This window comes from Myxine glutinosa, chromosome 3 (genome assembly GCF_964187855.1).
Source record: "Myxine glutinosa chromosome 3, kmMyxGlut1.1, whole genome shotgun sequence".
Classification (NCBI taxonomy): Eukaryota; Metazoa; Chordata; class Myxini; order Myxiniformes; family Myxinidae; genus Myxine; species Myxine glutinosa.
This window is the reverse complement of record NC_136263.1, coordinates 204923598-204947836: the sequence shown is the minus strand read 5'-3', so window position 1 is coordinate 204947836 and position 24239 is coordinate 204923598.

Sequence of the window (24239 nt, the reverse complement as noted above, 5' to 3'; positions counted from 1 at the left end):
CCACCTCTTTCCAGCTTTCCAGTTTTTCCTTCTGTGATTGAGAATTTTTCTTCTATATCCATCATGTTCACATGCCCTGCGTACTCCCTTTGCTCTCATTCTTCCCAAACTCCCTTAATTTTCCGGGTTTCCCCCCTACCCCTGCTTTACCACTAATTTTCCTTCTCTTCCATACCTCTCTCTCTATGTACTTGCAGGTTGGGGTTAATCAATCTATCGAGTAAGAATGTGTGAACAAAATCTCTCATCAATGAATTTATCATCACTCTTCTACACCATACCCTTTGAAAAATCTGAATAAATAAAGTGACTTCCATTCATACAGTATCTGTTATTATTAATGAGAAAAGCATACCAGTTGTGTTGGAGTATGTTCCATCACCACAGGGAATGCAGTCAAAGCAACAGAAAGGTTTCCCTTTCTCTCTGACTTTTCGTGTACTTGGCTTGCAAGGATCACTGCATGTAGACCTTGGGACCTGTTAAATAAATTTCATGATTTCATTGGCATGAGAACTTTAATTTTTACTTTTCAACATGGTCAAAATTATTTACGGATAAACTTACAAACTGAATTTGCCATCAAGCACAAAAACAATGGCTGTGTAAACATGCAAACATACATGTAAATATATATCAGATGAATGAAGAACTACTTTCCTTGTGTGTTTCATTATTCCAAAAGATCGTTTTGTTGTTCAGGTGGAGTTGCTTCTCTGGAGGACCCGAAGACTTAAAATAACCAACGACTTTAAACTGCACTTGACCACTCTCATCTAATTGCCAGTTAATCAATTGATACGAGTTTCCAGATGGATCTCCATTTTTGTCAAACTTCACCAAATCACCGAGATTGTTGATAAATTCGACATTCCTGAGATAAAACAAAAGCTAAAACAAGTGTGAATGCAAACATTGGTGAAGAAGTACACTTCATCACGCATATTCAGTTCGCTGATATGAAAATCCCATTCAAATTCCAAGTCAATCAGATGAAAATTGAGGATTTTAGAAATTCGAAAAAAGGTGGTTGACCTTTGGCTATGTTGACCTTTTGACCTCAAAAATATATATGATTTTGTCGGACCACAAACTCTACCATTTGATGAAGTTTCGTAAAGATCAGTTTTAAATTGTGACCTGTCGGCAAGTATAAGTGAGTGGTCAGACAAACACACACAAACAAACACACGTACAAGCGATCAACATCCCTGCAAATATATATATATATATATATATTTTTTTTGCCATGTAAAAAACAGACAGACAGAATAACAAACGCAACCGACCAATATACTTGAAAAATCTTCGATTTGGCAAGTAACAAGAACAGATACATTCAAAGTACACCACCCCCATGGCAAATAAATAAACAAGAAGACGTCATGCGGAGCACGATACTTGCAAAATCCGCCCCCCCCCCATCCCCAAGAAAAAAATTCCATTGATACAGCAAATTGTCCATTTCATGAAGATTAAAATTGACAATCTTGATCAAAGTTCGGGTCAATAGGATGAAAAGTGACGATTTTTCAGATGAAAAATGATGATTTTGGAGGGTTGACCTTGAGTTGACCTTTGACCTCAAAAATAGTTGGTTTCCCCATTTAGTGACTCGATGTGCAAATGCTGTTTAATTTTCAAGTCAATCGGATGGAAATCGATGGTTTTTCAGATGAAAAGTGATGATTTTGAAAGTTTGACCTTGAGTTGACCTTTGCCCTTTTGACTTCAAAAATAGTATGTTTCCCAATTTAGTGACTCGATATGCAAATGCTGTTCAATTTTCAAGTCAATTGGTTGAGAATTTACGGCTTTTTAGATGAAAATTGATGATTTTAAAAATATGACCTTGAGTTGACCTTTGACCTTTTGACCTCAAAAATAGTTCATTTCCCAATTTATTGACTCGATATACAAATGCTATTCAATTTTCAAGTCAATCGGATTTTAAATGGCGAGTTTAGAAATGTCACCTCCAGATGACCTTTGACCTCAAAATCAATAGGCTTCTCAATTGGGACGACCTTTACAACTTGGTAAAGTTTCGTGACGATCGGTTTAGAATTGTGACCTGTAGGCCGGTGACAAACAGACAAACAGACAGAACCACAAACGCAACCGACCAATATACGTGAAAAATCTTCGATTTTGCAAGTAATAATATCCTCCAGCACGGCACAGAGAGACATTATTGGGAGGGAGAGGTATGCAATATTTGATTGATTAATTGCATAATTCAAATCAATCAATATAATGAAAGAGTAATGTCCGTCCGTCCCCAAACTACTCCCTCGATTTTTGGGCTCGCCCAGCCAAACCTCCTGTGGAATGTTTTGGGGTCCCAGCAGATGTTGTTCAGGTAGGTAGGAGCTCTCATAAATTCCTCAATAAAATTATGATTTTGAAATTAACTCGATACTATGACGACCGATACTACTGACTGCTGCTTCCGGTTCTGCCGACGAAGTTGTGTTTTTCCAAGCTTTCCAAGCTCTCCACGCTATCAAAGTAAAGTGTTCCCGTTTGTGTTTTTGTCCAAACTGGACTGTGTATTTTACTGTGTATTTTGCTGTGTATTTTACTGTGTATTTTACTGTGTATGTGTCTACTGTAGAGTAAGATGTCGGTTGTAAATCGTGCATACCTGTGTGTAATAGTCGGTTGTTCGCGCCACGTCTTCAGGCCTGGTCCCTTAAGGTTTTCCTGTCTCATCAGCGGTCGTTTGTTGTCTATTTACTTTCGTTCTCTCACTGTATTGCTTATTTATTTGTCTTTTCTTTTCACCCCATACTTCTCCTAAACATCTTACCTTGATTCCAATTTATTTATTTTTTATCGTAATTTCCTTCTCTCCTCGTGGCGTCCCTTCCCCCCAACCACGTTTTTCGCCCCACCAGTTTTCTCTCCTTCCTTCATATGTCTCTGCTATCCAGTATTCACGTCTTCATTTTAAAAGGTTGATACTTTCCCATGCAGTGTTGTATGTATTCTGTTGTTTATTACTTTAAAAAAAATCTTCTTCTTCTTTATAAGGTGGTCTTCGATTTGCTCACCAAATCTCTCCATTTGAAACAAAAATTCAATCTCTTACAGTCCTTCCTTTCTACATTCCCAAAACTCACCTGCATTACACCCGTCCTCCAACGTTTTCAAACGGATCTCTGACTCGAAAATCACAAGAAACTCATTTTGCAATAAATGTTCGTTTTCCATTAATCGTCCAACACTTTCGAAAATCCCCACTCACCCCTCCCCTCCTAAACGGTCCCCTCGCTCCTCTCCTCCATAAACTCACACCTCCCCTTCAAAACTCCCTCATCCCCTGCAAATCTCCCCACCCTCCATTTTCTCCAATTCTCCCCTTTCACCCTTCCTCCTCAAAGCGGCCTCCTCCCCACCTCATCTCCCTTCCAACTCTTACCTCCATCCACTACAACCTTCTTCCTTGCTCTGCCCCCCCTCATCCTCCCTCAAACAACACCTCACTCTGCCTCATCCAATCATCATCAAACCTTTTGTCCTCCTCATCCTTCCCTTTCTCCTATCTCTTCTGAAATCTCTGACACTATCAACAGCTCTCCCTACCTCATCCTCCTCTTCCGAATCTTACCCTACCCCTCCCCGATCCTATCCTATGCTGTATCCGATGCTCCCCCTCCCTCTTCCTTAATGGTATTGACCTCAAACATCCGGGGCCTTTCCTCAAACCTGACTGATCTTTCCATAATGGTTGCTTCTGACAAACCAAATGTAATCTGCTTAACCGAAACTTTCCTCCTTCAAGATGTCTCTGATTCCTTAATATCTCTCCCTGGTAACTCCCTCTTCCAGTATGATATACCTGAGCCTTGTCCTGGTGGTGGGGTTGCTATCTTCATCAAAAACTCTCTTCCTCACTCTCCCTGCACTACCCTATCTTCACCAATCCCCCAGGAGTATCTCTGGCTATGGCTTCCCCATCGCTCCCACCTTTTGTTCATATGTATGCTGTACCATCCACCAACCAGTGATGACTCCATCTACAAATCGCTTTCTGATAACATGGACCAACCTCCATCCACTCATCCCAACTCTCTCTTCCTCATATGTGGTGATTTCAACTGTCATCATGACAGCTGGCTGGGTGTGGGCACCTCTCACACCAGCCATGGCACCTCAGCAAAGGACATCTGCGACTCATTGGGACTGACACAATCTGTCAATTTCCCGACCCGGACCTCAGTCAACGGAGGATCTTCTCTTCTAGACTTGGTTATGACTAACTTCCCTGCAAATGTCTGCTGCTCTTCTTCTGCTCCAATCGGTTCATCTGATAATTTGGTTGTTAAAGTGGACATCCCTCTGGCCATTCTCAGAGATCCTCTTCAGCTTCGACGACTCTGGCATTTCACTCAGGCTGACTGGCATGGTCTTCAAGCAGCCATCAATCATCTGGTCTAGTCTCCTATCTCTACTGCCTCTGACATCAACTCATCCTGGGAATTCTTCCAAAGCAAATTGCTCTCTCTCATAAAGGTGGTTCATGCACAGATTTATCCCATCTCGTCTTCAGTTGTCATACCCTTCCTCCCGTCCATGGTACACAGAATCTTGTGGTGAGGCAGTTGCCTTGAAACAACTTGCCTTTGCCTCATGGAAGGCAAATCCAAAGGAAGGCAATCTCTGTTCCTTTCACAAAGCTCGGAAACAAGTGTGTGTCCACCCTCAGGAGAGCCAGGAAACAATATCTCTCTACTCTCATGACTGAACTGTCAAACCTGCCTCGCTCCTCCAAATCCTGGTGGCATCTGGTCAAATCTGTTTCTGATGTTTGTTTCCCCTCCATCCCCTCCCTTACCTCAAACGGCTACACAGCTGACACCGCACATGAAAAAGCTGAATCCCTCAACGCTGAGTTTGCCTCAAATTATTGCGTCCCAAACCCGTCGCTCTTGAAACCCACCTTACCCAGTCATACCCAGCTGCTCCTGGACACTGTGTCCTTCTCTCCTGACAGGGTGAAAAAGTTTCTGTCAAACCTCAATACTGATTCTGCAACTGGACCAGATGACATCATCCCATGGGTCCTAAAATCCTGCCCTGCAGCTCTATCTCACCCTGTTCTTTTCACCCTTTATTTTGCTCAAGGTCATCTGCCATCTGCCATCTGTCATCTGCTTGGAAATCAGCCAACATTACCGCTTTACACAAAAAATGTGCAAATACAGATCCTTGCAACTACAGATCAATCAGCCTGCTCCCAATTATCAGCAAAGTCATGGAATCCGTCATTGCTTCTGACATCAAATCCTGCCTCTTCTCCAATGGCTTGATCTTGGATCATCAATTTGGATTCAGACCAGGTCATTCTACTCTGGACATGCTGCTTCTGCTGTATCAACAATGGATGGAGGTCCTTAATGCCAAACAGGAAATCAGACCTATCTCCCTTGACATATCATGTGCCTTCGATATGGTCTGGCACCCCGCTCTGCTCACCAAACTCTCCTCCTACAGTATCCATGGAAATCTCCATGCACTTCCTCTCTGGTCGCAGTCAATGTGTGGCCCTGAATGGATTTCTCTCATCTCCCCTTCCTGTTCAGACTGGAGTTCCTCAAGGCAGTGTTCTGGGCCCTGTGCTTTTTCTGGGCTTCATCAATGATCTCTCTGACTCACTGGAAAATCCTTTCCATCTCTTTGCTGATGATTCCACTCTCTGCCGCTCCATACCTCATCCCTCAGATCTGCAGTCTGCAGCCTCCTCATTCTCTGCAGACCTGGACAAAATCACAGACTGGTCAAACAAGTGGAAAATGTCTTTCAATCCTGACAAATCTCACACTCTCACTATGTCTCTCTGAAAAGACCATCTGGACAAGACTCCCATCTACTTTCTCAACAATCCTCTCCAATAAATTCTGTCACTCAAGCTTTTGGGTCTCACTGTCTGCCATGATCACACCTCGGAAAACCACATTTCCAAGCTGGCCTCCAAAGCCAGTCACCGACAGGGCATCCTCCATCATGTGAAGTCCTTCTTGGCACACCTGAGCTCCTCACCACATACAAGGCTTTCATCCACAGCTCAATGGAATACTGTTCTCCCCTCTGGGCGGGTGCTCCTGCCTCACACCTAGCTCGGCTTCACGATGTTGAAACCAAGGCTTTCAGAATCATTGGAATCTCCTGCGATTAAGCTGACTCTGAGGGCCTTTCACTCGCTCACCGCAGGCAGGTTGGTGGTCTTTCTGTCTTCTACCGACTCCTCTCCGGCCTAGCTCCCTCAGCTCTGTCTGTGCTATGTCTCCCATATTTTCCTACAGGTCACACAATATCTGCCAGCAACCCTCTTCTGGTGAAACTGCCGAAATCAAGACACTCTGCTCACCTTCACTCTTTCATTCCTCTTTGGAAGAAACTCCCTCACTCTCTTAATTCCCACTCCAGGTCTTTAACACAGCTGTTCACCACCATCTCTTCTCTTCCCCCATCCAAACCATGATCCTTTCTACCCCCGTTAATTCACCCCAGATCCAGTTTTTTGAAATACTGACTTCTTTCCTTGAAGTCCTAGCAGTGTCCATTTGTTTTTACCTCTCCCCCCTCTCCCCCTTCCCTCCCCCCCTCCGCCACCAAGCCCTCTCCCTCCCACAGATCTCCCGATGTCCCAGTTCTCTGCTGTTGTACTTCTGTGCTCCCCTCTCTCTTCTCATCTTGTCGCCCGCTCCCTTTGTTATGTATTATTTGTCCGTTTATGTTTTCGTGTGATTAATTGTTAGCTCTTACACGAGCCTCGATCTTGGATACAAAAAAAAACAACTACAAACCTGCTCCCGAATCCGGAACTGAACAGATGACAACAATGGGCTGTTTTGATAATATCTCAATACAATCGTGATATAACACCGTGTTTTGTTGTCGTGAATGATTGGAGTTATGCTGTTTGGAAGGAAAATATAGATACTGAGTTTAAATGAATGAGGAAATGACGTGAGGGTTTCTACTTTCTAACCGTAACATTGACGGATTCGCCACATGCAGATTCACCATTGTCTGGGTATCGAACCATTCAGACGGGGTGCGATTTTTGCCGAAGTTGTACACAGACCTGCTGTCCATGTCTGATGTTCGACTGAAGGTGGCACAGGAATGTGGAATTTATTGGTTCTGTCATTTAGCATTCACCGTTTCGCATTGTTTGCTTTTGGCTTCCCACCCGTGCAGAGTACGGGTACCTCGCTAGTAAATAATTATCGTAATGAAGGAGCTGTGCTCCTACGCGAGTCGAAAGGATTGACGCGACAAAAGACGGGAATTCGTCCGAGTTTCTTTATTGAGCAAAACCAAAACTCGGGTACTCTGAAAAGCCCATTTATCGGGCAGCAATATATATATATATGCAATCAAACACGTCATGCCGGAGCGTTTGCCCAGGAAAGGCGAGACTGGGCGTGCCTGGGCGAGCCCGGGAAAGGCGAGTCTGGACATGCCCGGGAAAGGCGAGACCGGGCGTGCCCGGGCGGCCTGGGCGAGCCCGGGAAAGGTGAGTCTGGGCATGCCCGGGAAAGGCGAGACCGGGCGTGCCCGGGCGGCCTGGGCGAGCCCGGGAAAGGCGAGTCCGGGCATGCCCGGGAAAAGCGCGTCTGGGCATGTCCGGTACAGTGATCGCTCCCTGGTTGCGTCTTCGGCAGGTGTAAGGCGATTGTGTATGCTCAGCGGCAACCGCTACACGTGCCCCCCCAGAATCGACTTGCACCGGCAGGGTCAATTTAAGGGGCGTCCTGATGACCCGGCCGAAGCGACCCCTGGAGGGTCGTGGGGTGGTGGGGGGGTGGGTCCGGTGTGGTGGTGGGTGGTCGAGCGGGGGGAACCGTGGACGGGGGGCGACCTCGCTGCGGAGGAAGGGCCAACCGTGGTGGTTGGTCGACGTCCACGTGCACCGGCTTGAGGCGGTCCACCGAAATCCGGTCCGACCTGCCGCCGACGTCGACGACGAAAGACTTGTCGTCCCGTCGCAGGACCCGGAAGGGCCCGTCGTACGGCGGCCGGAGTGGCCCCCAGTGTGCGTCATGATGCACAAAAACGTACTCCGCTGTGCGAAGCGCTGGGGGGACATAGGACTGGGGGCCACCGTGGCGGGACGTTGGCACGGGGGCAAACCGTAGGGCGGCCTCCTGGAGGTCCGAGCACTGGCGAGCTGCGGACCAGGGACTGGTAGCGTCGGGCACGAACTCGCCCGGGATGCGTAGCGGCTGGCCATAGACGAGCTCGGCGGTGGACGCCTGGGGGTCCTCCTTTGGGGCCGTGCAGAGGCCCAAAAGGACCCACGGCAGCCGGTCGGCCCAACCGCCGTCCTGAAGGCTGGCCATGAGCGCGGCGAAAACGCTCGCACAACCCATTGGCTTGGGGGTGGTAGGCCGTGGTACGGTGGAGCTTGACCCCCAGGTTGCGGGCGACCGCACCCCACAGCTCGGAGGTGAACTGCGGACCGCGGTCCGAAGAGATGTCCGCCGGTGCACCGAAACGGGCGACCCAGGTGGCGATGAAAGCCTGCGCCACGTCGGCGGTGGTGGTGGAAACGAGGAGAACGGCCTCCGGCCACCTGGTGGTCCTGTCCACCATGGTGAGTAGGTGTGTGAAACCTCGTGATGGGGGAAGGGAGCCCATCAGGTCCACGTTGACGTGGTTGAAATGCCGTTCGGGCACGGTGAAAGGTGCCAGCGGGGCCTGGGTGTGGCGGTGGACCTTGGCCCGCTGGCAGGCCGTGCAGGCATTGGCCCAATCGCGGACGTCCCGTCGAAGTCCGTGCCAGACGAAACGCGCCGACAACAGCTTCTGGGAAGCTTTCCGGCCTGGGTGGGAAAGGCCGTGGAGGGAGGTGAAAACGCGGCGCTGCCAGCTAACGGGCACGACGGGGTGAGGCTGGCCTTGGGAGATGTCGCAGAGCAGGACAGTGTCCGCAAAGGGGACGTCGGCCAGGCGGAGGCCCGTGTCCGCTGCCCGGAGGGCTTGCGCCATGGTGTCGGTGGTCTGGTCGGCCGCCATAAGCGCGAAGTCCACGCCGAGGTGGACCGCATTCGCGCTGGCCCGAGAAAGACAGTCGGCCACGGCGTTGTCTTTTTCCGGCGACGTGCCGGATGTCCGTGGTAAACTCCGACACGGCGGAGAGGTGGCGCTGCTGGCGGGCCGACCACGGCTCTGTGACTTTGGCCATCGCGTAAACCAACGGCTTGTTGTCGACGAAAGCCGTGAACGGGCGGCCCTCCAGGAGGTGGCGGAAATGGCGAACGGACAGGTATAGACCGAGGAGCTCGCGGTCAAATGTGCTATATTTAATCTCGTTCGGCCGGAGTTGCCGGCTAAAAAAAGCGAGTGGCTGCCAAACCCCGTTCACCCATTGTTCATGTACGGCACACACCGCGCAGTCGGAGGCGTCCGTAGTGAGGGCGATGGGAGCGTCGAGCACCGGGTGAGCAAGCAGCGTTGCGTCGGCGAGGGCCAGCTTTGAGCCTGTGAATGCCGCGTCCATGGCGGCGGACCACCAGACGACGTCATGCTTGGCCGGCTTGCCCCGGAGGGCTTCGTAAAGGGGCCGCATGAGCTGAGCAGCACGGGGCACGAAACGGTGGTAGAAATTCACCATGCCGAGGAACTCCTGCAGGGCCTTGATGGAGCGGGGACGCGGGAACTCGGTGATGGCCTCGACCTTGGTTTGCAGCGGCACGGCCCCGTTTCTGGTGATGTGGTGGCCCAAAAAGTCAATGGCCATTGTGCCGAAGTGGCATTTGGCCGGGTTGACGATTAAGCCATGCTCGCTGAGGCGCCCGAACAGTGTTCGGAGGTGGAGGAGGTGCTCGGGCCGGGACGTGCTGGTGACGAGGATGTCGTCCAGGTAGACGAAGAGGAACGGCAGGTCGCGCAGCACGCCGTCCATCAAGCGCTGGAATGTCTGGGCCGCGTTCTTGAGGCCAAACGGCATCCTCAGGAATTCGAACAGGCCGAACGGCATGATGACGGCCGTTTTTGGGACATCGGCCGGCCTGACAGGTACCTGTTGGTATCCCCGTATTAAGTAAATTTTCGAGAAAATGACCCGCCCCGCCAAACGGGCGGAAAAGTCCTGGATGTGCGGGACCAGATACCTGTCGGGGGTGGTAACATCGTTGAGGCGGCGGTAGTCGCCACATGGGTGCCAGCCGCCCCCCGGCTTCGGCACGATGTGCAGTGGTGAGGCCCACGCGCTATCAGAGCGCCACACGATGCAGAGGTGCTCCAACGCGTCGAACTCGGCCTTTGCCACGGCGAGCTTGGCCGGGTCGAGGCGGCGGGCTCTGGTGTAGACCGGCAGGCCCGTAGTTGGTATGTGGTGCTCGATACCATGTCTCACTGCGACGGCCGAAAACGTCGGCCGCGTGAGGTCCGGGAACTCTGCGAGCAGGCGAGCGAACTCGTTCGCCGCCAGGAGGGCACATGCTAGTTCAGTCAGCACGGAGCTGCTCATCGTGCATGCCAGGGAGCTGAAAGTCTCGGCGTTGACAAGGCGACGCCGTTTGACGTCGACCAGCAGCCCGTGCGCGCAGAGGAAGTCGGCGCCTAGCAAAGCCATGGGCACGCTCGCCATCACAAAGGTCCAATTAAAGCGCTGGCTGCCGAAGCAGAGGGTGACGTTGCGCGGGCCGAAGGTGCGGATGGCCGATCCGTTGGCGGCGACCAAGGAGGGGCCGCAAACGGCGGTCTGCCTGTCCTGCTCGGAGGCGGGCATGACGCTCAGATGGGCGCCGGTGTCACAAAGGAAACGCCGCCCGGACGCTTTGTCCTTGATGAAAAGCAAGTTGCCCGAGTGGCCGGCACTCATGGCTGGTAATGAACGCTGGCCTGGCCGTTTCCCGACTTGCCGAAAGTGCACGGGGGTCGGCATGTCCGAGCCTTGTGTCTGAACCTGGCGTGGTAATAACACCACGCCTGGTCAGGTGGAGGCCACAGCCGTCGTGTTGGAAGCTGTCGGCGCGGCATGGCGGCCGCCAGTTGCACCGGCAGTTCGGCCTCCAACCGCACCGGGCGCTCGGGTGCCATGGGCATCGCCTCGGACGGCGGCGGGCTCCAGGTAGCCGCCCCGATGTGCTGGCCTGCCGAGGAGATGTTGTCGGCTTCCCTGGCGAGGGCGCGGGGATCCGTGATCTGTGTGCCTGCCAGGGCGAAGCGTACCTGGCTAGGCAGCTGGCGGAGGAACAGCTCTCGGAAAAGAAAATCCGGGAAGTGCTCACCGAGCAGCGAGAGCATGTAGTCCATTCGCTCGGACGGGCGCATGTCGCCGAGCTCGGGCAGGTCGAGCAGGCGTCGTGCGCGTTCTGCCGGTGAGAGGGTGAATGCGTCGAGGAGGAGCGTCTTGATCGCGCCATACTTGTCAGCGGCTGGCGGGTGCTGGAGGAGGCCCAGGGCGCGGGCCGCGGTGGCGGAGCCGAGTGCCGCTACCACATGGTGGATGCGGGTGTCGTCGACGGTAATGCCTCGCAGGGCAAACTGGGAGTCTGCCTGGGCGAATCAAACTGCCGCGTGAGCCTCCCAGAAGGTAGGCAGTTTAAGGGCTACTGCCGTGTCCATGTGGGGGGTCACCAGTGAAGGAGCTGTGCTCCTAAGCGAGTCGAAAGGATTGACGCGACAAAAGACGGGAATTCGTCCGAGTTTCTTTATTGAGCAAAACCAAAACTCGGGTACTCTGAAAAGCCCGTTTATCGGGCAGCAATATATATATGCAATCAAACACGTCATGCCGGAGCATTTGCCCGGGAAAGGCGAGACTGGGCATGCCCGGGCGGCCTGGGCGAGCCCGGGAAAGGCGAGTCTGGACATGCCCGGGAAAGGTGAGACCGGGCGTGCCCGGGCGGCCTGGGCGAGCCCGGGAAAGGTGAGTCTGGGCATGCCCAGGAAAGGTGAGACCGGGCGTGCCCAGGCAGCCTGGACGAGCCCGGGAAAGGCGAGTCCGGGCATGCCCGGGAAAGGCACGTCTGGGCATGTCCGGGCGGCCTGGGCGAGCCCGGTACAGTGATCGCTCCCTGGTTGCATCTTCGGCAGGTGAAAGGCGATTGTGTATGCTCAGCGGCAACCGCTACAGTAAAATAATTTCTTAACCAATTGGCTAATAGCATACCTCAACCACCAGTATTTCATTCGAATATGTAACTTTTTAAAACACAAGCATTACACCGAGGTCCCCCGTCGGTGAAGTGATGCGAGTTGACAAAGTGGAAGACGCAAGGCGGCCATCTTGGATTTTGATGTGGCGACCCAATTTTCAATAGCGTTCTCCCTTATGCGTCGGTACACCCACACACCAGATTAGAAGTTGGTACTTCGCTTATTTTTCAAGATATTCCGCTCACAATGTTCAGACATACATGGCGGCGGCCATATTTGATTTTGACGTGGCGACCCAATTTTCAATGGGGTTCTTCCTTATGCCTAGATACACCCACACACAAGATTATAAGTTGGTACTTCACTTATTTTTCAAGATATTTCGCTCACAAGGTTCAGACATATATATGGTGGTGGCCATCTTGGATTTTGACATGGCGACCCAATTTTCAATAGCGTTCTTCCTTTTGCCTAGATACACCCAACCACCAGATTAGAAGTTGGGACTTCGCTTATTTTTCAAGATACTGTATTTCGCTCACAAGGTTCAGACATATATATGGTGGCGGCCATCTTGGATTTTGACGTGGCGACCCAATTATAAACAGCCTTCTTCCTTGTGCTTAGATACACCCACACACCAGATTAGAAGTTGGTACTTCGCTTATTTTTAGCGATATTTCGCTCACAAGGTTCAGACATATATATGGTGGCGGGTATCTTGAATTTTGACGTGGCGACCCAATTTTCAATAGCCTTCTTCCTTATGCCGAGATACACCCACACACCAGATTAGAAGTTGGTACTTCGCTTATTTTTCAAGATATTCAGCTCACAAGTTTCAGACATACATGGCATCAGACATACATGGCGGCGGCCATCTTGGATTTTGACGTGGGTTGCACCCACATACCAAATTCAAATGCAGTCCTTCGCTTACGCACGCCCGCATGCACGCACAAAAGCCCGCACGCAGGCACACACGCCCGGACGCACGCACGGACGGACGGACACACGGACGGAGGGGAAAACCATTGTCCACCTTTCGCTCTGCGGTGTGATGGGGGACAAAAAAAACAAGCGTTATGCCTAGGTCCCCCGTTGGTGAAGTGATGCGAGTTGACAAGTGGAAGATGCAAGGCGACCATCTTGGATTTTGACGTGGCGACCCAATTTTAAATAGCCTTCTTCCTTATGCGTAGATACACCCACACACCAGATTAGAAGTTGGTACTTCGCTTATTTTTCAAGATATTCCGCTCAAAATGTTCAGACATACATGGCGGCGGCCATCTTGGATTTTGACGTGGCGACCCAATTTTCAATACGGTTCTTCCTTATGCCTAGATACACCCACACACCAGATTATAAGTAGGTACTTCGCTTATTTTTCAAGATATTTCGCTCCCAATTTCAGACATATATATGGTGGTGGCCATCTTGGATTTTGACATGGCGACCGAATTTTCAATAGCCTTCTTCCTTATGCCGAGATACACCGACACACCAAATTGGAATTTGGTACTTCGCTTATTTTTCAAGATATTCATCTCACAATGTTCAGACATACATGGCGGCGGCCATCTTGGATTTTGACGTGGCGACCCAATTTCCAATAGCGTTCTTCCTCATGCCGAGGTGCACCCACACACCAAATTGGAAGTTGGTACTTCGCTTATTTTTAGAGATATTTCGCTCACAATGTTCAGACATATATATGGTGGCGGCCATCTTGGATTTTGATGTGGCGACCGAATTTTCAATAACGTTCTTCCTTATGCCGAGATACACCGACACACCAAATTAGAAGTTGGTACTTCGCTTATTTTTCAAGATATTCAGCTCACAAGGTTCAGACATACATGGCATCAGACATACATGGCGACGGCCATCTTGGATTTTGACGTGGGTAGCACCCACACACCAAATTCGAATGCGGTCCTTCGCTTATGCACGCCCGCATGCACGGACGGATGGACGGACGGTCACATGGACGGAGGGGAAAACCATAGTCCCCCTTTCGCTCCGTGGTGCGACGGGGGACAATAATTAACTTGCTCATTAATCGCAAAATGTAATAATAAATTGATTCATTGATGAATCAATAAATCAAAAATACCCGTTATAGCAGCATTTCCCAACCTGGGGGGAATTTTCGGATTCCAGGGGGGAAACCTGTAGGTTGTATGTATGTGTAGGAGTGTGTTGGTGTGTGTGTGTGTTGCTATATTTTTATGTTATTTATTATGTTATTTATGTTATTAAGCGAATAAATTTTGTGTTTTGGCTATTTTTTCCTTGTTCATATATATATATATACTGAAACGCAAAAGAAACTTACCACCTTTTGAAACCTTTAAATATCAACAATAACACTGCGTGTAGTAAATGTGTGAACTTATTTGTGGACAATAGTGTCCTCACTGTCAGACAAAACGGTCACGGATGGTCACTTGAACCTTCAATGGTCACTTCATAGCACAGCTGTTGAACAGCCGTTTTGACTGTCAGTGATTAGCCAAGGGGTACGGGATGATTTTAATGAGCTGCACGTGATGTCTTGATATTGGCTTTAAAAAGGCCAGTGCAAAATGGGCATTTCAATCAACATGCCACGATTGTCAAGGGATCAACGGCAGCGTGCCCTGGGCATGCTGCAAGGTGGACTGAGCTACCGTGAGGTGGCACGTCGCCTTGGCTGTTCACACCAGACGATATCGGCCCTGGTGGACAGAGACACCCTCCACAACTCTGCAGATGACAGACCTCGATCAGGGAGGCCAAGAGTCACCACTGCAAGGCAGGACAGGCAGATGGTCCGAAGTCACCTGCGGGATCGATTCCGTCCAGCATCCCGCACTGCGGCAGAAACTCCGGGGCGTGCAAACCCACGGATCTCCAATGATACTGCACGAAGACGACTGCATGACTATGGTCTGACTGCCAGAAGACCATACAGAGGCCCCGTGATGACGGTTGCCCATCGCCGCAACCGTCAGAGATGGTGCCAGCAGCATCAGCGGTGGACCTTGGCGCAGTGGAACGAGGTCGCTTTCAGCGATGAGTCAAGGTTCTGTGTGGACAGTCCTGATGGGCGTGAGTGTGTCTGGAGAAGAACAGGCGAGCGATATGCCGATTGTTGCGTGCGTCAAGCCAACAGGTGGGGTGGCCCAAGTGTGATGGTGTGGGCAGCCATATCAGGCCGGTACAGGACGCCACTGGTGGTTGTGGATGGGAATCTTAATGCCCAGCGGTATGTGGATAACATCCTGCGACCTCATCTGCTGCCATTCCTGCTAAACCACCCAGAACTGAGAACCTTTCAGCATGACAACGCTCGTCCCCATGCTGCTCGCTTTACCACTGCATTTCTCCAAGGCGAGAACATCAACACCATGCAGTGGCCTGCGCTCTCCCCTGACCTGAATCCCATAGAGCACCTGTGGGATGAGCTTGGGAGATGCGTAGTTGGCAGGGCCAGGACACGGGCAGAGCTGCTTCAGACATTGAGGACTGAGTGGGACAGAATCCAGCAGCAATCCATCCAAAGACTGGTAGGCAGTATACGCCGACGATGCACTGCCTGTATCCAAAACAATGGTGGCCATACACGCTATTGAAAGGGGACTGACATTGCACCCTGTGCTGTTCTGTACTGTAGAACAAACTGATGAGATGGTGTATCTTGGTCAAAAACTTGACATGTCATCAATAAAATGCCAATGTTTCAATTAGCAATTGTTGGTTTGTTTTATTTTGAACTGTTACAATTTTATTACATTTCAAACAAGTGGTAAATTTCTTTTGCGTTTTCGGTCTTTTTGAAGTTGGTCAAAATGGTCAAAATGGTCAAATTTTTCGGTCAAAATGCCCATTTTGCACTGGCCTTTTAAAAGCCAATATCAAGACATCACGTGCAGCTCATTAAAATCATCCCGTACCCCTTGGCTAATCACTGACAGTCAAAACGGCTGTTCAACAGCTGTGCTATGAAGTGACCATTGAAGGTTCAAGTGACTATCCGTGACCGTTTTGTCTGACAGTGAGGACACTATTGTCCACAAATAAGTTCACACATTTACTATACGCAGTGTTATTGTTGATATTTAAAGGTTTCAAAGGTGGTAAGTTTCTTTTGTGTTTTCGGTCTTTTTGAAGTTGGTCAAAATGGTCAAATATTTCGGTCAAAATGCCCATTTTGCACTGGCCTTTTTAAAGCCAATATCAAGACATCACGTGCAGCTCATTAAAATCATCCCGTACCCCTTGGCTAATCACTGACAGTCAAAACGGCTGTTCAACAGCTGTGCTATGAAGTGACCATTGAAGGTTCAAGTGACCATCCGTGACCGTTTTGTCTGACAGCGAGGACACTATTGTCCACAAATAAGTTCACACATTTACTACACGCAGTGTTATTGTTGATATTTAAAGGTTTCAAAGGTGGTAAGTTTCTTTTGCGTTTCAGTATATATATATATATATATATATATATATATATATATATATATATATATATATATATATATATATATATATATATATATATATATATATGTATGTATGTATATATATATATATATATATATATATATATATATATATATATATATATATGTATGTATGTATATATATATATATATATATATATATATATATATATATATATATATATATATATATATATATATATATATATATATATTGGTTGAGAGGGAGTTGAGAAGAAAGGAAGAGGAGGGGAGATATGTGAAAGCAGTCGGTTCAGGCACAGCAAGATGCTTGGACTAAGTGGGAAGGTGTGCGGGTGAGGAGATTGAAGTGGCAAGAGATTTGGAGGATGGAGCCAATATTGTTGAAATTCCTGTTGCGGGCAACGTATGATGTGCTTCCGTCACCAGAAAACTTGAGATTGTGGGGGTTGTTGCAGGAGGAGAGATGTTATTTGTGTGGATGTGTGGGAACGGTGCAGCATGCACTCAGTGCATGCTCAGTAGCATTGGCAGCAGGAAGATACAGGTGGCGACATGATCAGGTGCTGGCGATGATTGGTGCAGATGGTGCAACAAGAGGTGCTGAGATCGAGAGAGAGAAGAGTGGAGAAGGAGACTGATGGGGGAGAGGTGTGGTTTGTCAAAGAGGGCCAAGTGGAAAGAGGTGGAAAGAGGAGGAGGAGGTGGAAAGCAAGAGGGCCGTCAGATGCTTGTGTTTGGCAGGTGGTGGCAGACCTAAAGCCACAATTGGTATTCCCAGAGGAGATCTGTGTGACAAGGTTGCGGCCTGACATTGTCATTTGGTCAAGTGCAACAAGACAGGTCATCTTAGGGGAGTTGTCGGTACCTTGGGAAGAGAACATGGAGGAGGTGCACGAGAGGAAGAGGAAAGTACAGTGAGCTGGAGGCAGAGTGCCAGGAGAAGGGTTGGTGTGTTTCGTGTCAGCCATTTGAGGTGGGGTGTAGAGGGTATATTGGCAATTCCTTTTCTGCATTTATTGCTAGGCTGGGAGTGTGTGGGACAGAAAGAAGGAGGATGTGTGACAAGGTGGCCCAGGTTGCCTTGAAAGGCTCATTTTGGATATGGGGGAAGTTTATGGAGGCACGTTGAACGGTGTAGGTTGGTTGTGTGTGTGTGTGTGTGTTTTTTTTTTTTTGTTTTTTTTTGTTATCATTATTACTTCATATTTTGTGTATATGAGTGAGTGGGTGAGGGTGTGTGTTTTTGCATGAATTAATTTTTGCATGAGTGTGTGTTTTTGTGTGTTGAGTGGTGTATGATGTAAGTGTAGGTGGTTGTTTGGTTGGTGTTCTGTATGTATGTGTGTGTATGTGTGTGTATGGGTGTGTATGTATGTGTATGAATGATCTGGTGTGTTTTGTTGGTGAGTGGTGAAGGGTATAAAGGTGGGTGTTTGAGTGTTCCACCATGTTTGTTTGTTGCTGTGGATTCTGGATGTGGAGGTGGTGTTGTTGTTGTTGTTGTTGTTGTTGTTGTTCGCACTGGCTGGGGGTGGGGGTATGTACGCATCCAGATGCAGTTGCTGCATGTGGATGTGTACGTGCCCCTGCTGGCCCACCTTAGCTGACCGTATCGAGGTTGAAGGGCCGAAACTGGATGATGCTGATGACCTCGACTGAGGACCCGGTCAGTGCGGCACACTTGTGACCAGGTGTGTTTTGAACTTATATATATATATATATATATTAAATATATGTCGGGGGGGCATGGGGGGCATGGGGGGCCCAGCCACGCGACCCAGGGCACCTGAGAAATATATACGAGGTGTGTTCAAAAAGTATGCGACCTTAATTTGTCGTGCGTAAACAAATGAAGCTAGGGAGGCGTTGATTGGTGCACGAATGTAGGCGATCCTAATGCGCACGCGTGAATTTTTTCCCACCTGCATAAGCTGTCATTCGACGGCAGACCGCCGATGAGTGAGGAAGTGTAAGTGAGCGCCGTCGGATTTTCGTTTTTGACAAAATGACGGAAAAACTTGAACAACGCTACTGCATCAAATTTTGTGTAAAGCTTGGCGATTCCCAAGTGGAAACGATCCACAAGATTCAACAGGCCTTCGGGGACGAAGCAATGAGCACCACACCGATAAAGGAGTGGTACAACCGTTTCAAAGATGGCCGCACATCAGTGGAGAGTGAAGCACGTTCGGGTAGGCCCTCAACATCCCGAAATGAGATCGTCATTGACCAATTGAGGACCCTGGTGATGCAGGATCGTCGAATCACGATCAGAGAACTTGCAGACGAGGTGGGCGTCAGCATTGGATCCGTTCATTCCATTATGAAGGAGGATATGGGCTTCAGGAGAATCTCAGCGAAGTTCGTACCAAAGCTGCTAACGATTGAGCAGAAGCAACTCCGTTTGGAGATCGCACAGGACATGCTGGAGACTGTGAACAGCGATCCCAGCTCCCTCAACACAGCGATCACTGGCGATGAGTCCTGGGTTTATGGGTACGACCCAGAAACCAAGTTGCAGTCATCACAATGGAAGCATCCAACATCCCCGAGGCCAAAAAAGCAAGGCAGGTCCGCAGCAATGTCAAAGTCATGCTGACCATCTTCTTCGACTCCAGTGGCGTGGTTCATCATGAGTACGCACCACACGACACAACCATCACCAAGGAGTATTACCAAGAGGTTCTGCGTCGCCTTCGTGACGCTGTGCAACGCAAACGGCCGGACCTGTAGGCAGCGGGCAATTGGCAGCTCCATCACGATAACGCACCCGCCCATTCTTCACATTTGATACAGAGTTTCTTGGCCAAACACAACACACCTGTGCTTCATCAGGCTCCCTACTCTCCCGAAATGGCTCCGTGTGATTTCTGGCTTTTCTCCAAGCTGAAAATGCCCCTGAAAGGGACCAGATTTCAGTCCAGAGAAGACATCATGCGGAATGCGACGGACCAGCTGCGCGCCATCCCAAAAGAGGCGTTCCAGCACTGCTTCCGACAGTGCCAGAACCGTTGGGAGAAGTGTGTGGCAGCCCAAGGGGACTACTTTGAAGGAGATTAGTGTAAGTTTGTTGTTTCTGGATACGAGTATTTTTTATGAACAAAGGTCGGATACTTTTTGAACACACCTCGTATATAATTGTCTTTATTTTGCTTGCTTCAAAAAAGCTAGATTCAATGCAAAACATGTTGTTTTCACGGCTCGGTTAGATCCAACCTTGGAGACGTTTTTCAAAATCTTCCAAAGGGAGAAAAGTTATGAGAATATTTGTCATTTAATTCTTGTTTGGCTTTCAGTTAACCTCGAGCAGAGTATGAGTTAATATGTTTCCTTTGATTTGTATGCCTGGCTCAATATGTTTTACTGCCAAATGTAACACAAGGGATCTTGTTTATGGGAACGCATCCCTGGGCCTTGTAAGCCCAGCTTGTTTGGAATTAGAGCTTGAGAAATATCTTGCTTTCACACACATCTGTGTCTTCAAACTCAGCCCTCTCTTGTCTGAGGTCATACTTCAGCGCAGCGTTTTTTCTGTTATTTCATCTATATAACAACTTGTCTTTTGCTGAGTTTTCAGTGCGGCTCGGACTTCCACTCCCTTGTGTGACAGGGCTCTTGGGGTCCGAGACAGGCTCCACAATTGTGTTTGCTCGATTTTCATTAAACCGCTCTTGCTGCTTCAAACGTGCCTCTGCTTTGCGAGAGGTAGCCCGACTATATATATATATATATATATATATATATATATATATATATATATACATAAGGGGGGGTAGGGGTGGGGGGAAATCCGGACGGTTGAACTGGTTGAAGTGGGAATCGACAGAAAAAAGGTTTGGAACCCTTGCTTTATAGCCACATCACTTGATCATTGTCGTGTCCAAATATCAGCTTCCTCGCTCAAAAAGTACCTGAGATGATGCCCAGAAAAGAAAGAAAACAAATAAGTACTTAATTAATCGATAATAATTAAGTAACTCATAAATTAATTGATTAATCAAAACACAAAAATACCGTTTTTCAAAAAGCATTTGCTTATTATTGTGCCGAAATATCAGCTTCCTCGGTCAAAGAATGGCTGAGATATCACCAGGACAAACAAACAAGAAACAAACCGGAGTGAAAACTGAGTACTCCCTTTCAGTGCGCGTCATCGCCGGGCCCCCTTAAGTGCCCGGCGATTACGTCATGCAGCGCCTGGAGATGGAATAGGAAAGGAGTGTGTACATAACAGCCAGATAATACAGGGTGAAAATACAACCTCTGTCAATCGCAGATGGTGGAGGTAATAAAGTTTAAGTAATTCAAGTGACAATTTTGGAGCGTGTGACATAAGAGAATAATCTGGGGTGGTAATAGTTATGGGGGGGGTCAAATCAAAAGAGGTTGTGTTAACACTGTACAGGAATTTAGTGAGGCCTCATCTACAATATTGTGTGCAGTTTTCGTCACCAGATCAAAGGCAGGACATAGTGGCCAGAGAGATGGTTTAGGGTGGATTGATTACATTATTCTGGCACTAGTTAGACTAAGCTATGGGAAGTGGCAAGACGGCAGATAAAAGATATGAATTAAGGAATAAAGTACCTTCATTTATTTTAATGCAGCAAAACAAAAAAGTTAGATCTAACATCATTCTCACCTGCCAGGGCTGAAAGCTCAGAATATCTCCACAAGTAATATTTAATAAAATGCCTTTTACATGCACACAAGACTGAAGATCATGCAAAGCCTTTGCGATCGCATACACAGCCATGTACGTGTTGTAAGTGACGCGAAGATTAGATACATCAGTGAGCAAAGTATCAGATGTTTCCAAACTTTCACTTCCTGTGCACAATTGTGAAGTCTCATCATTTGAACTCCACGTGCAACCAAACGTCTGTTTCCAAAATTCCAGCAAGAATATGTTCACTGATGCATTTTCCTTCCCATGCATAACCTTTGTTTTTGTATGAATCACGTCTGAATCAGCTGATTTGAGATTCATTACTATTGAAACGGTCTGGTTAAGAGTGAACCTTTTGTTTATTTGCTTTACATTTGAATTTTGATGCTTCATCTGCTTGATTGATACACAGAGGAAACAGCATCTTAAAAACAAGCTTAAGTTAAACGAAAGAACAACCCCAAAAGGTTAAATATTAGTTAGTGCTGGGCCGATTATAAAATTTGCCAATAACTGATTACTGATTTTAAAAAAAACGAGAACGGCACTCAGTAGAGAGCATACCTTGCCAGGTGAACAGTTTACATTTTGTATCCTAGAGAAGACCGGAAAAATCACAATGCAGAATCACTTTTAATCCAAATCATCCATCCACAACTTTTTGAGATATCCAGCTTTGTATCATTTATAGCCCCATCTCCCAATGGTGAAGAATCACTTTAAAAATTCTACTAGCCGGATGCGGATCTTCACCAAAATTGAATCGATTCTTCCTTGTCACACACACAACCTGTCCACCAAGTTTCGTCCTAATCAATCCATAACCTTTTGAGATATCCTGCTATATGTTGGTTTTAGCCCCATCACTCAATGAAGTTAACTTAAAAAATTAAATAATTCTCATATCCGAATCCATATTCAGATCTTCACCAAAATCTAATCGAATCGTCCTTGTCACACACACAACCTGTCCACCAAGTTCTGTTCAAATCCTAACATAACGTTTTGAGATATCCTGCTATATGTTGGGTATAGCCCTGTCACTCAATGGTGAAGAATCAATAAAAAATTAAATAATTCTCATATTCGAATCCATATTCAGATCTTCACCAAAATCGAATCCGTTGGTCCTTGTCACACACTTAACCGGTCCACACAGTTTTGTTCAAATCCCTCCACAACTTTTTGAGAAATCCTGCTACATATCGTTTTTGGCCCGATCTCCCAATGGTGAAGAATCACTTAAAATATTCTATTAGCCGGATCCGAATCCAGATCTTCACCAAAATCTAATAGTTTTGTCCTTGTCACATACAGTCACGTGAAAAAGGTAAGTACACCCCATGTAAAGTTTTGACTTTTTCAACATATTTCAACATACAGCTATTTGATCTTCATTTCAACAATATTGAGAGATAAAGGTGATATAACATAACAAATATCATGAAACATTTACATTTTGTAGTCCATTCTATAATTTAAATAAATATAAATGCAAATTTCGCATGTGGAAAAAGTAAGTACACCCCTTACATTTATCACTACTTCAAATACATAAAATTAGAATCAGGTGCACCAGCTCAGGCGCAAATAATTAGAACATCGTTAGAGAGGATCTTGGAGGAACCTGTCTTATTTAAACCTCAGACATTTAGTTTGGTTTGCTCTTCGTTGTTGAAGTGTGCAGCGTCACCATGCCTAGATCAAAAGAGCTCTCTGAGGCCTTCAGAAAGAAGGCTATAGATGCCTACGAGTCTGGGAACTGGGAAGGGATTTAAAAAGATCTCCAAACAATTTGAAATCAATCATTCGACTGTCCAGAAGATCATCTACAAGTGGAGAAGATTCCAAACAATTGCCAACTTGTTCAAGCCAGGCCAACCCAGCAAGTTCAGCCTGAGAGCAGACCGCAAGATGCTGAAAGAAGTCTCTAAGAACCCCAGAATTTATCACGGGACCTACAGATAGCTCTTGCCACTGTTGATGTCAAAGTGCACAAGTCTACCATTAGAAAGAGGCTGCACAAATTTGATCTACATGGGAGGTGTGCCAGGAGGAAACCTTTGCTGTCCAGAAACAACACAGGGCAAGACTAAAGTTTGCTAATGAACACTTCAGCATAGACCAGCACTTCTGGAACAATGTGCTCTGGACAGATGAGTCAAAGGTAGACCTATTTGGCCACAGTACCAGAATACATGTTTGGCGAAAACCAAAGACAGCATTTGACCACAAGAACCTGATACCAACTGTAAAGCATGGTGGTGGAAATATTATGGTTTGGGGCAGCTTTGCTGCATCAGGGCCTGGGCAGCTCACCATCATAGAATCCACTATGAATTCTTCATTGTACCAGAGGGTGCTTGAGGATAATGTAAGGCCATCTGTCGGTAAGTTGAAGCTCTACTGAAGGAGGACCTTGCAACATGACAATGACCCTAAACATACCAGTAAATCCACCAAGGAATGGCTGAAAAGAAAGAAATGGAGGGTTCTGGAATGGCCTAGTCAAAGCCCGGATCTAAATCCCATCGAGATGTTGTGGGGGGATTTGAAACGAGCTGTGCATGCAAGAAACCCCTCAAACATCGCACAGCTGAAAGAATTATGCATGGAGGAGTGCACAAAAATTTCTCCCAGTTGATGGCAGAGACTGGTAGACAGTTATAAGAAACGCCTACTTGAGGTTGTTTCTGCCAAAGCTGGCAATACCATCTATTAGAGCCAAGGGTGTACTTACTTTTTCCACATGCGAAATTTCATTTATGTTTATTTAAATTATACAATGGACTACAAAATGTAAATGTTTCATGATATTTGTTATATTATATCACCTTTATCTATCAATATTGTTGAAATGAAGATCAAATAGCTGTATGTTGAAATATGTTGAAAAAGTTAAAACTTTACATGGGGTGTACTTGCTTTTTCACGTGACTGTATGCTAAATCTCTGCCAAATTTCGTCCGAATCCG